The following is a 13,344-nucleotide window of genomic DNA, read 5'->3' as shown; positions in this document are numbered from 1 at the left end:
TCTTTCATCACCATAGGCTCTTGCTCATATGTTGTTTCATGAAATTCTTCTGTGTCTGACAATTCCTTTCGATACAATGACTCAGTATATTCTTTCAGTCTTCTTTTAATACTTCCTGGATCATTTAGTATTCCGCCTAAATCATCCTTGATAATATTGAATTAATATACCTACTTGTATTTACCCCCTCAGAGTTTATATACACTTAGGTTGTTTTCATTTTTAGATTATGTAAATAGTATTGCTATAAAGATTAATTTATAAATTTTTACATAGACATTTGGTTTTTCTTTTCCTTGAGTATCTACCTAACGTGGAATTTCTATTGAATAATTACCAGATTGTTTCCAGTGCAGCCGGACCATTTTACATTGTTAAGGGTTGTATATGACCTGATTTCTCCATATCCTCAGCAATACTTCTCATTACCTTTCCAGAAACTGTGATGCAGTACCTCAATGTGATTTACAATTCTTGGATGGTTAATAATTCAAGACCTTTTATAAACACCATTTCTGTGCTTGTCCTTCACATGTAGGTGGAGGGGGGAAAAGAAACTCAAGTTGCTAATGGGATTGTTGCATTTTGGAGGGTTAATTCTTGACACTGTCCAATGTTTTATCTTAGTTGTTTTTTTAAAAATTATACTAGTTTAATTACAAAGTTGAATACATTGTTTTTCACACCAGATTCTTCCAATTTCCCTCACTCCCTCATCCATCAAATTGTACAACTCCAAGATTAATTCCCCCCTTACACATCCTCATCCCTTTACTTCCACCCTCCCCCTTGGATTCTTATACTCATTCTACAATAATGAGATTTTTTGTGCCATAAAACAGATATGCTTTTCAAACCTACATCCTTCTCTACATCAGTGCTCTCTAGAACTCTGCTTTGCCTGTTCCCCTTCAGAACTCCAGAGCAAGTACTGTCTTAACTAAGTCATGAGTAATGTCAGGACCAGAAATCAAGACCTTCAAGAAAATGAAGAACACTCCCAAAACCTCATGAAATTCAATCAAATAAATGCACATCAACCCTGAACCCTCATCTCTCAAGTAATTAACTAATTCATTGCCATCGAGTCAGAACCAACTCATAGCTGGTTCTCCAGTGAGTTTTCAGAGGCTGTGAATCACACAGGAGAGGACTGTCCATCTTTCTCCTGGAGTAGTTGGTAGATTTGAACCAACCACCTTTGGGTGAGGAGCAAAACTCCCTACTCACTAGGCCCCCAGAGCAGATCAGAACTTCACAGGCTTCAGTCATCTGTGATTTTTCTAGCAATAAAATTCACCCAGAAGTGTCCCAGAGACAGAAGAAGATGATCACCTCATTGTGTGCTGGGAAAATATAGTTGCCAAGAACTTAATGAGTCCAAGAGAGAATTAATTGTCCTTCATTTTTAGGTTTTCATTCAGTCCTTTGCTTCTGAGTTGTGTTTAAACTCAGAGAAGTCCCAGAACAGCTGTTTTTGGAAAGATTAGATGGATACTCCCAAAAGTCAGTACACAGGTGTTTATAAATGGCCACCTTAGAGAAATTAATTCATGGAGAGACCAAAGAAAGGGTTGTTTTGGTGTGGGTTTGGTTGTTTTGTTTTGTTTTTTACTGCTGACTTAGGCAATGAGTATATTTTAGCAGCTCCTAGAACTGCAAAGATTCTTCATGATCTATGGCAATTAACAGCCTATATTTAAAAGAATATCCATTCTAGATCAGTCAGTAATGTGGAGAGCAACAAGCCCCACCACCATAACCAGCAATCCAAAGCTTTTGCCAAGAGTTAGTGGTAAGTGCTTTGTGTATTTGTCAACACAATTAAGACAAAAATCTGCTCAATTTTGGAGATATCCAGCCCATAGGAGCATATTATGAATAGTTTTCATAATTATTTCCATGGTATTTATTTAATGATACAGATTTAGCATCATTGTTTGTGTATCACTTTTTCCATAGTCCTCATATAACCAGAATAGAAATTATTTATTCCAAAACTTGAGGGGTGCCTGAATTGTTTCAGAGAGATAATTTGAATGGAGAGTTTTCTCATGATAAATTACATGTATCATGTAAATACATGTATAGTAATGCATTAGTACATCTCTAATTTTGGCAGAAAAGAAAGTAATAATTTTCAGGAAGAAAGTACTAGATTGTGTATATTTCTGCCATGACACATTATATTTTGTCACCAGAGACACAAACTATTTAAATAAATGTAAGGAAAGTTACATAACATTGATATTTGGAACCATTTATTTGCTTTGCTGAGGGCTCTCATTTTTATGGGAAACACATTGATGTCTACAAAGTGTGTTGCAAGCAATTTGTTAAGTATAATAAAGTCTTGAGCTCTGTAAATGATTTATTTCCCCTCTTTTCAAACAAATCCCATAGATTCAAGATTATCCTAAATAACTTCATTCTCATTGATTTGCCTTTGGAGATTATAAATTGATTGTTGTTGTTGTTGTTGTTGTGTACCATGAAGTTGGAATCGACTTATAGTTGAGCCTTCAGTGAGTTTTCAAGGTGGTAAATCACAGAGGAGTTGACTGACCATCTTTCTCCCATGAAGTAACTGGTGGAGTCAAACCATGAGCCTTTGTGTTGGCCACTCAGCTCCTTACCCACCAGGCCACCAGAATTCCTCTATAAGTTCATTAGAAAATAAAAACAAAAATTAAAAAAAAAAAAAACAAAACCAAACACCAGCATGTCCCATCCTGAAGATGCCCTGGATCATAGATTCCATGTGGCACCCTGCATCATGGGGTATAGCAGTGGGCGCAGTGCTGAATAAAGAACTGCCTACCTGCCTGCCTTCCTATGCTGAGTGCAGGAGAGCCTGTGGAGGCACATACAGCTCTTACCCCTCATGGTCACCTGTGGTGTTTCTGGGGTTTGGGCCCCTGGTCCAGTAAATATATTCCTAAAGGAAAAAATAAAACAAAAAAAATATTAGGCGTTGCTGCTTTCTGATGAAATTGAGCCATAGAGTCTTCACTAAGAACAACTTTTCTTACAGGGGAAGAGAATACTAGGACCACCGAGACCAAGGAGCCATGGGCTACCTCCATGCCCCACAGGCCGTTATTTTCTCAATTCAGTCAGAGCATTTCACTGAGACTGTTCATCAGAAATGTCCTCCACAGTTCAGTTGATTTGCCTCTTCTTGACTTCATCCTGTTCTGTGATCTGGCCACAGTGCTGCATTTTGTATTATTTTTTTTCTGTCCCACTGGCTTTATCTAGCTTATTCATGAGCAGTTTTTGTGACCCAAGCCTTGGTTCCTCATTCAGTTTCAGTAGACAGTGATATTGAAAATATCAGACTCCAAAATGACAGGAGGTGCCTTATTTCAAAGAGACATCAATAGCAGAGATCAGCCCTTCCAAACATTCATGCCAGGAGACCCTGACTGCATCTTTTCCAAGACATAGCTGTTTGTTCTTTTGACAGTCTGGAATATTCAGTACTCATCTTAACATCAAAACTCAAAAGCATTAATTCTTCGGTCATATTTACTCATTGTCTAGCTCTCAGATGCATAGCAAGTAATTGAAAAGACCATGCCTGAATCAGGTGCACCTTAGTCTTCAAACTGACATCATTGCTCCTCAGTATTTTTAAGAGGTCCCTGACAGCTAGAGTGTTCCTTGAGTGCAAAGATGGCAAAGATTCATTTTTCATGCTCTGAACGTGTAACTGAGAGTATTCCTTGGAAAGCAACATCTGCTTGGAAAGCAACATCCTGCTTGGAAAGATGGAGGGTCAGCAAGGGAGGAGAGAACCCTGGATGAGATGGATTGACATGGTGACTTCAGCAATGGGCTATCGTGTGTCAGAGGTGATGATGATGGCACAGGATAGGGCAGGGTTCAGGCCAGCTATGAGTTGTACATAACTTGACAATACCTAACAACAACTCTCTTAAATATTCTTTATGACACTTCTTTATTCATCAGTAATTTTCCTACCTCATGCTACATGCTAAGCTCAAGATAGTTTCTAAACACTGACTTAAAAGCCCTGATTCAAAATAGAATAAGAGACTATAAGTAAGTAATGAGTATTGTCCACCTTTTTACCATAACATTAAAGCAAAACTGTCACTCAAAAATCTCAATGGTTTGAACTCTTCAGCTACTACTTGGAAGAAAAAGATCTGACAATCTGATCATGTGAAGAATCCAAACCCCAAATATACCCACTGTCATTGAGTCAATTCCAACTAATAGTGACCCTAAATGACAAAACAGGACTGCTCTATAGAGTTTCCACGTCTGTAAATCTTACTGTTTCATCTTTGTCTTGTGGAGTGGCCTGCTAGGTTCAAAACTTCCCACATGTTCTGGTTATCAGTTAAATGCTTTAACTACTACACCATCAGGATGTCTTCAATTAAGATTACAGTTTAAGAAATTCTATAGGCAGTGCCTCCCTTACCTATAGGAAAACTAAAAGATGGAATCAACCGAAAGGCAGGAATGTAACAACAGTTAAGGTGTAATAGGTACAGGTAAGTGGAAAGGGACTAGACACTTGACACTAAAGTGTCATCCCTGCGCCAGGAGCATGGGCAATGCATGGAAGCTTCTTAGATTGCAAAGGCAAGTGACTTACATGCACTTTAAACTTTGAGAAACCTGGTTTATGACCTCTGAATACTCTATCTGTTTATGTTGTTGTTGTTGTTATGTGCCATCGAGTCACCTGAAACTCATAGAGACCCCGTGTACAACAGCCCTAAACCCTGCTCTATCCTTTGCAACATGTCTGAAGTATGTCAGACAAAACTTCAGAATCCTTGCCTCCAAGGAGCAGCCTGGTCTCACTCTTTGTAGGGAAACCTGTTTGTTCTCCTAACAGTCCTAGGTTCCTATATTATGTGTAGTATACAAGTAGAAATTAGAGACAAGGGGAAAATAGTAATAAATTAACTTTGGCCACAAGCAGATTTCCTGCGTGCTGGTTCTTGAGAAAGACAGAGAGACTGCATTACATTTGCATTTTACTAAGCAATGTGAAAATTGTATTTTAAAATTCCAACCATTGTTTGGTGTTATTGAAATAAACTATGAATAGATATTTCCCTTATGTACTGTAAGGGTTTTTACAAACATACCAGTTATCCTGGTTTAGTTTATGCCTGTTCTGTTTCCTTTGAGAAATAAGCCCCTTAAGGCAAGTCAACAAAACATTTCATCAATTGCCAAAGCAAATTGTTTGTCTCTCTTTTAAGACCTCTATGCTTGTTTATTTTCCATGGTTTATATTTAGATTTTAAAATTATTTATGCTTAACTTCAGTATGAACATTTTATTGAAATTTAAGTACTTTAAGCTCCACAAGGCCCTGAAATTTAGGATGTTTAATTAAAGCTCTGCTTGCCTATTAATCACGTGCATTGAATTCTTAGAATGAAAGATAAATATGCTGTGCTTTGAAAATTATAAAACACTTCACAAATATACAAGACATAGTTATCAGGTAAAATGTTGTTGTTGTTATTATTAATGATAATAACTATTTTTTCCCCCATTAACCTCTCCATGCCTTGGTTTCTTCATCTGAAAAATAGGGACAATCAGTGGCTGGTGGTGCAGTCCACAGTGAGTTGTGCTGCTCTCCCAAAAGTCATATTTCTCTGGAAGTATGAATTGACCAGTGGTTTCAAGGTAGAAAAATTGGCAGTCTGCTCCTGTGCAACTCAGAGCTCTAGAAAGCCCCTGGAGGATCAGCTACGAGTTGATGGTGACTCAATGGCAATGAGGTTTTTGGTTATGTGTGGTATGAAGCTTAGACAGTGCCTAGCACAAAAGCCCGTTCCGAACTCACGGCTATCTCGATTCTGGCTCACAGTGATCTTACTAAAGGACAGAGGAGAACTTCCCCATAGAGTTTCCAAGGCTGTAAATCCTTACCAAGTGCACTCCCACATCCTTCTTCTGTGGAGCAGCTGGTGGGTTGCAACGTCTAACCTTCTGATGGGCAACAGACTGCTTTAACTGTTGTGTTGCATAATAGAGACTAAATGAGTATTGGTCTTTTTATCTGTTTCTACATATTAGTAATTTTTGGTTGAATTAAGTACAAAAAATGTTTTATCTTCTTAAAAGTAATTCCTTGAGAGTCTTTTTAACGGAACATGTTATACTAAACCAACGGTTGTTAAAATCATACTTCTTTTAAGCCAAATTTAAAAAGATTGTTATCAATCCAGACATTTTTTATGTAGAATCTCTTATCCTTGATTTATATTTCATACAAAATCTATATCCACCCAATTGTGGTGATAAAGAATATTATTATACAATCTTTTATACAATCTTTATTATACTATCTTTTTACAATCATTACCATGCAACCTATACAATCGCAGGAGTGGCGATTCCTAAACTACCTGCCTTCCTAAACTACATGCCTCTGGAAACTCTATAAACCTGGAGAAATGGCAATAGTTATAGAAAAACTGCAGGCCTTTTGTTTATAGAGTCATTATGAGTCATCCTCGACTCGATGGCAATGAACAACAACAACAACATTTTCTCTTTTTAAAATCATTTTTTACAGAAAACTTGAATTTCCATTCATTCATTGTTGCACATTTTTCTCCCTACCCCACCCCCAGTTCAGTTTAAAAAAATTATTCGTAGTTTCATAAACAATCTATTTTCATAGTGTCACTGTGAATTATAGTGATGTAGCAGCCCCTAACAACAATATACAATAGAGGATTCACAATTAAGGATATCTAGTCATATACATTACATGAAATTTCAAGGGACAAGTACATCCTTTGGATAACTTATGTAGATTTTTATTATGATGCTGAAAATTCAAAGTAGCTGTCCTATAACAAAACAGCATGAACACTATAAATAAGGAAAATAGACTGGACATCATTCTTTATCCTATTTTATCTACTTCATCCACAAGAAGTCATCTAAGGTTTGATGTCAGTTCATTAGAAGTAATATTTCAGTACTTCAAAAATAGCACTTTAGAAGCTAGTGTGTGAACAAAGTAAGAGAACACTACATGGTTTAAAATTAAGGAAAGTGTGTGTCAGGGTTGTGTTTTCTCCATACTTATTCAATATGTATGCTGAGCAAATTATTCAGGAAGCTGGACTCTATGAAGAGGAATGTGTAATCAGAACTAGAATAATATTCACTAATAAGTTTTAGTACACAGATGATACAACCTTGCTTGGTGAAAGTGAGGACCTGAAATGCTTATTACAGAAGATCAAACACTACAGCCTTCAGTATGGCTTGCATCTCAACATCAAGAAAACAATAGTTCTTACTGAGAAGGCGCATCATAATAAATGGAAAAAAGACTGAAATTGTCAATGACTTAATCTTACTTGGATTCACATTAATGTGTTTGGTACCAGCATCAGATCAGGAGATGTATTGTACTGGGAAAGTGTGCAGTCATGGATCTCTCCAAATTACTACGGTGCAGTGATGTTAGTTTGAGGATTAAGGTCTGCCTGATTCAAGCCACAGTCTGAGAGCTGGACAATGAATAAAGATTGCACAAGAAAAATTGATGCTTTTGAACTTTGGTACTATAGAATAGTACTGAATATCCCATGACTGTCAAAAGAATAAAGAAATTTTTCTTTGAGAAAGTGCAGCCCATGCGCTCCTTAGAGACAAAAATGGCAAAACTTTGTTTAACATACTTTGAGCATTTTACCAGAAGAGGCTATTCCTGGAGAAGGACATTATGCTTGGAAAGGTGTGGGGAAGGCAAAAAGAAAGACCCTCAATCAGGTGGATTGACACAGTGACTTCAGCAATGGGCTTGAGTGTGTCAGAGACTGTGAAATTGGAACAGGATAGGACAGGGTTCAGGTCTGTTGTTCATAGCATTACTAGGAGTCTTACTCGACTTGATGGCACCTAACAATAACACCAAAATAGCACTGTGCCTAATAAAACCAAGAATATTACCAACAAGAACCTAACATCTTTTAAAACCATCTCCATGAGGTCCAATGTTCAACATTTATTTTAAAACAAAGATGAAAAGGCAAAGGAACAGAAATACCAGATTACTGGAGGTAAATCATCCAAAAAGAAATTAACAAGAATATTAAAACATCTTAGAGTGTAACAAAAGTCTTTTTGTAGTTGTTGTTAAATATGAACCTGTTTTGCTGTGTAACTTTCAAAGAAAATATAATTGAATACTTTTTAAAATTAAGTAACATAAACAGGTCCTATTCAACCTGACACACTTAACCACTACTAAGTGAGACTAGTGTTACATTTTGGAGGAACATTCTTCTACTTTGTACATCACTCTTTGCCAATTTGCTGTACTGAGGTAATCTGGGTTTTCTATAAGCTGAACTTTGTGCCATTGGGGTGTGCAATGCTGTAATGGTTTCCCAATGTGGACAGTGTTTGGTTGAGCTCCCAATTGTAAAACAGGTTTTGAAGCAGGAGTGACATCTAATTCCTAAACCACAGGCCTATGGATATAATACGAACTTGGAGAAATGACAATAGTTATAGAAAAGTATTAGGTCTTTTGTTCATGGAGTTGCTATGAGTCGTGCTCAACCCAATGTCAACCAACAACATCAACACAAGCAGAAGCTATGTATTTTAAATCTATGAAAATTTCAAATTCCCTTGATCATTTTGTTATTTATAGATAATGCATCAGTCAGTTTTCCAGTGCACATATCTTCCTTGAAGGATTTTATTTCTTTCCATAGATACATCTAGACATCTACTGACACAAGAGATGATCATATCTGTCTTTCTATACCATAAGATAAAATACATGTCACTGGTTTTCAAATTACTTGAGTTTGTCTATGCAGCAGAGAGGGAAAACAAAGAGTAACACACACACATTACATAAAGACTTTCTAAAAAAAAACACGCAGATTCTTAACCCAACTCCAGTGCTATTTGCTGTGATTCAATACTAGTAAAACCTAGTGGTAGCAACATTCTGTACAATGTAGAAAAGGAGATCCATTGACTAATCTCTGGAGTCCTTCATGGGGTCATTTTCCATTACACCTCCTATACTTTTGAAATTCTCAAGGGTTTCCACTTTAGCCTTCTCTTCACACTATTTTCTAGGTTGATTTCAGTGTTTTCATAGACACCTTCTAAACAATGAGTCCAAATCCATATTAGAAACTCTAGCCTGTTTTTGAAGGGCAAATTCTGTAACTTGAACTGTACTTGTCTACATGTAAATCCCATGTTGTTGTTAGGTTCCATTGAGTCAAATATGATTCATAGCAATCCTATGAACAACAGATCTGAACCCTGTCCTATTCCGTGCCATCATCACACTTCCTGACACAATAGAGCCCACTGTAGCAGTCAATACATCTGGCTAAGGATCTTCATCTCCTTCACCAATCTCCCTCCATCTTTCCAAGAATGATGTTCCTCTACAAGGAAAAGACTCTCCCAGCAATTCATCCATAGTATGTGGCAAGAAGTTTTATCATCTTTGACTTCAAGGAGCACTCTGGAAACACTTTGTTCAAGACGTATTTGTTTGCTTTTTTGAAAGTCCACGGATTATTCAATATACTTCTCCAATACCACAGATCAAAGGCATCAGTTCTTCTGTCATCCTTATTCATTCTCCAGCTCTCAGATGCATAGAAAGTGATTGAAAAGATTGTGAAATCAGGCACACCTTGTTCCTCAAACTGACATCATCTCTTAATAATTTGGAGATTTTCATGACTACATACTGCCAGCACAACACATCTTTTGATCTCCTGACTTCTGGTATCAAGGGTGCTGATTGTGGATACAAGTAAGATGAAATTGTTGACAGCTTCAACCTTTTTTCCATTTATCATGATGTTGTCACTCAGTCCAGTGGGAAGAATATTTGTATTGTTGATGCTGAGATACAATCCATATTGAAGGTTGCAGTGTTTAATCTTTTGCAGCAAATGCTTCACATCTCCCTTACTTTCAACAAGCAAGGCTGTGTCATCTACATAATGAAGGTTATTGATGAGTTTTCTTCCAATTCTGATGCCACATTCTTCCTCACAGTATATTCAGCTTCTCAAACAATTTGCTCAGCATACAGATTGAATAGGTATGGAGAAAGAATACAACTCTGACACACCTTTCTTCATTTTGAACCATGCAGTGTGCCCTTCCTCTGTTCACACAATAGACTTTTGACCTATGTATAGGTTTCACACAAACATAAGTAAGTGTTCTGGGTTTCTAGTTTTTCTCAATGTTAGCCATTAACTTATAATGACACAGTGAAATGTCTTTGTATAGACAATAAAGCATAAATAGACATTCTTCTGGTATTTATTACTTTCAGCCAAGATCCATCTGACATCAGCAATGCTATCCCTGGTGTCATGGCTACTTCTAAGTCCTTCTTGACCTTGTGGTAGTTCCCTATCTGTGTATTGTTGTAGCCATTTTTTAAATAATCTTCAGCAGTATTTTGTTTGCACGTGATACTAATGATATTGTTCAACAATTTCCACATTCTTCTGGATCACCTTTCTTGGAAATATAAACAAATATAGATCTCTTCCACTCTGTCAACCAGGCAGCTTTCTTCCAAATTTCCTGGTATAGACTGGTGAGTGCATTCAGAGCTGCATCTGTCATTTGAAATGTTATCATTTGTATATGATCTATTCCTGGGACCTTATTTTTTTGCTAATGCCATCAATGTAGCTTCAAGTTTTTCTTTTATTACCATTGGCTCTTGAGCATATGATACTTCTTTAACCATTTCCGTGTCAGCCAATTCTTTTTGGTACAATAACTCAATATTCCCTCCATCTTCTTTGGATGTTTTCTGGATCATTCAATATTTTGCCCACAGCATCCCTAAGCAAGCCCTGACTAAGTCTCCACTTTGGAGACTAAGTCTCCACTATGTGAAGCAGTTGGATTCTGGAGAGTAGGTTCTCTTGTTTTAGTTGAAAGTTAGGTGTAAACTGGTTGGTTTTTTAAAAATTTCATTCACAATTCTGTGTGAGCTGACTGGTACCTGAATTTACTGGAGTTAGCTAACAATCAACTGTGGGCTGGAAGCCTCTTGTTTAAGTCAATCAGGACCTGGTTGTCTCGCCTTTATACTTAAAAGTCAGTTGGGTCCCAGGGCCTGCAGTCTGAGAGCCTTGCTGTTTGGGAAGAACATTCTTCTAAGTGGTACAATGCTGGTCTGCTGTACTGAGATAACTTGGTGTTGCTGTGATACTGAACGCTGTGCCACTAGTGTGTCAAATGCCATAATGGTTACCAATGTTAGATAGTGTTCAGTAGAGCTCCCAGATTATGACAGGCTTGGAAACAGGATTGGCATCCACTTCCTAAACAACATGTCTTTAGAAACTCTATAAGCATTAGAGAGATAATGATAGTTATAGAACAGGGTTCATATGTTTTATTCATAAGGTCACTATGAATCATACTCAACTTGACAACACTTAAAAAATAACAACAACATTCCTAAGTATTGAAACTTGAGGCTTGAATTTGTTTTTCAGCTGCTTCAGCTTGAGGAAAGCTGAGCAAGTTCTTCGCCTTTAATTCTCCTTTTCTGGGTCTCTGCACATTCCACTATAGTAGTTTGCGTTGTCTTTCTGAGCTGCCCCTTGAAATCTTTTGTTCAGCTCTTTTAGTTCAGCATCTCTTCCCCTTGTGTTGCCTTTTCAATGCTTCAGTGCAATTTTCAGGATCTCTTCTGACATTCATTTTGGTCTTTTAGTTTTCCTGTCTTCTTTTGACCTTTTGCCCTCTTCATGGATGATGTCCTAAATTTCCTCCCACAACTCATCTGATCTTCTATCACTGATGTTCAATGCTTCAAACCTATTTTTAAGATGACTCTTTAAGTCAGATGGGGTAAACTCTAGTCATATCTTGGTTCTTTTGAACTCGTTTCCTTTTTCTTCAGCTTCAATTTGAACTTGCACATGAGTAGGTGATTACCTGTTCCACAGTAGGCATATTGTCTAGTTTTGGCTTCTCCAATGATTATATCCCACAAACTCCTAAAATTTAAGATTGTCCAAATTAAATCTATTATCTCTTAACCTCAAACCTGCTAGAATTCATTATTTTCTGTTTTAATTAATGATTCTACTATCTACCCAGTCTTCTCAAACTTAGTTGATGTCCTCACCCTTTCCACAGCCCTGCATTGTCCAATACTGATCATCTCCTTTTTATCTGTTTCCAGTTTTCTGAGGATTCTCTTGGACTAAGCAATGTTATTTTATCCAGCATTTTCTTTGAACTCTAAAGGACTGCTTTAATAGGGTTCACAATTTACTGTTGTTGTTAGATGTTGAGTTGTAACCCTATGAAAAAGAGAGCTGAACCTTGCCCTATCCTATGCCATTCTCATTATCTGTGATGTCCTTGTTTGTGCTCATTGTTACAGTCTTTGTGTCAATCCATCTCACTGAGGGTCTTTCTTTCTTTCACTGACCCCTATACCTTTCCAAGCATGGTGGTTTTTCCCAAGTACTGGAACCTTCTAAAAACATGCCCAAAATTTGTGAGATGTTTCCTTGTTTTTAAGGAACAGCCTAGTTACACTTTCTCCAAGACAGAATTGTTTGTTCTTTTGGTAGCTTATGGGCTGTTCAGTACTCTCTCTAACACCACAACTCAGGAAGATCAACTCTTCTTCTGTTCTTATTTATTGTCCATTTTTCAGATGCATAGCAAGTAATTGAAAATACCACAACTTGATTAGGTGCAACTTAGTCTTTAAACTGAAATTGTTGCAGCTTAACAATTTGGAGAAGTCTTTTTTAATAGCAAACTTTCCTAATGCGACACATTTTTTTTATTTTTTACTACTAGTAACAAGGGTATTGATTGTGGATCCAAGCAAGATGTGATCATTGGCAACTTAAATCTTTTCTCCATGGATCAGTGGTGTTGACTATTGGCCCAATGATGATGATTTTTCTGTCTTCTTGATGTTGAGATGTAATGCATATTGAAAGCTGTAGTCTTTGTGATCTTTTGCAGTAAGTGTTTCAAGTATCTTCACTTTAAGCAAGCAAGATTGTATCACTTGTATAACCCAAGCTGTTGATGAATCTTTCTCCAGTCCTAAAGCCACATTCTTCTTCATAAAGTTCAGCTGCTTGAATGATTTTCACAGCATACAGATTGAATAGGCATGATGAAATAATACAGCTTTCCCTGACCTTAAACCATGCAATGTTCCTTTACTCTATTCAGACAACAGCTTTTTGGTCACATTATAGGTTTTACATGAGCACAGTTAAGTATTCTGGGATTCTATTGCATGGAAAATTTTGTATATGG

Source organism: Elephantulus edwardii, unplaced genomic scaffold (assembly GCF_000299155.1).
Source record: "Elephantulus edwardii isolate Elephantulus edwardi_28Jun2011 unplaced genomic scaffold, EleEdw1.0 scaffold00260, whole genome shotgun sequence".
In the NCBI taxonomy this organism is placed as follows: domain Eukaryota; kingdom Metazoa; phylum Chordata; class Mammalia; order Macroscelidea; family Macroscelididae; genus Elephantulus; species Elephantulus edwardii.
Note: the sequence above shows the minus strand (reverse complement) of the source record.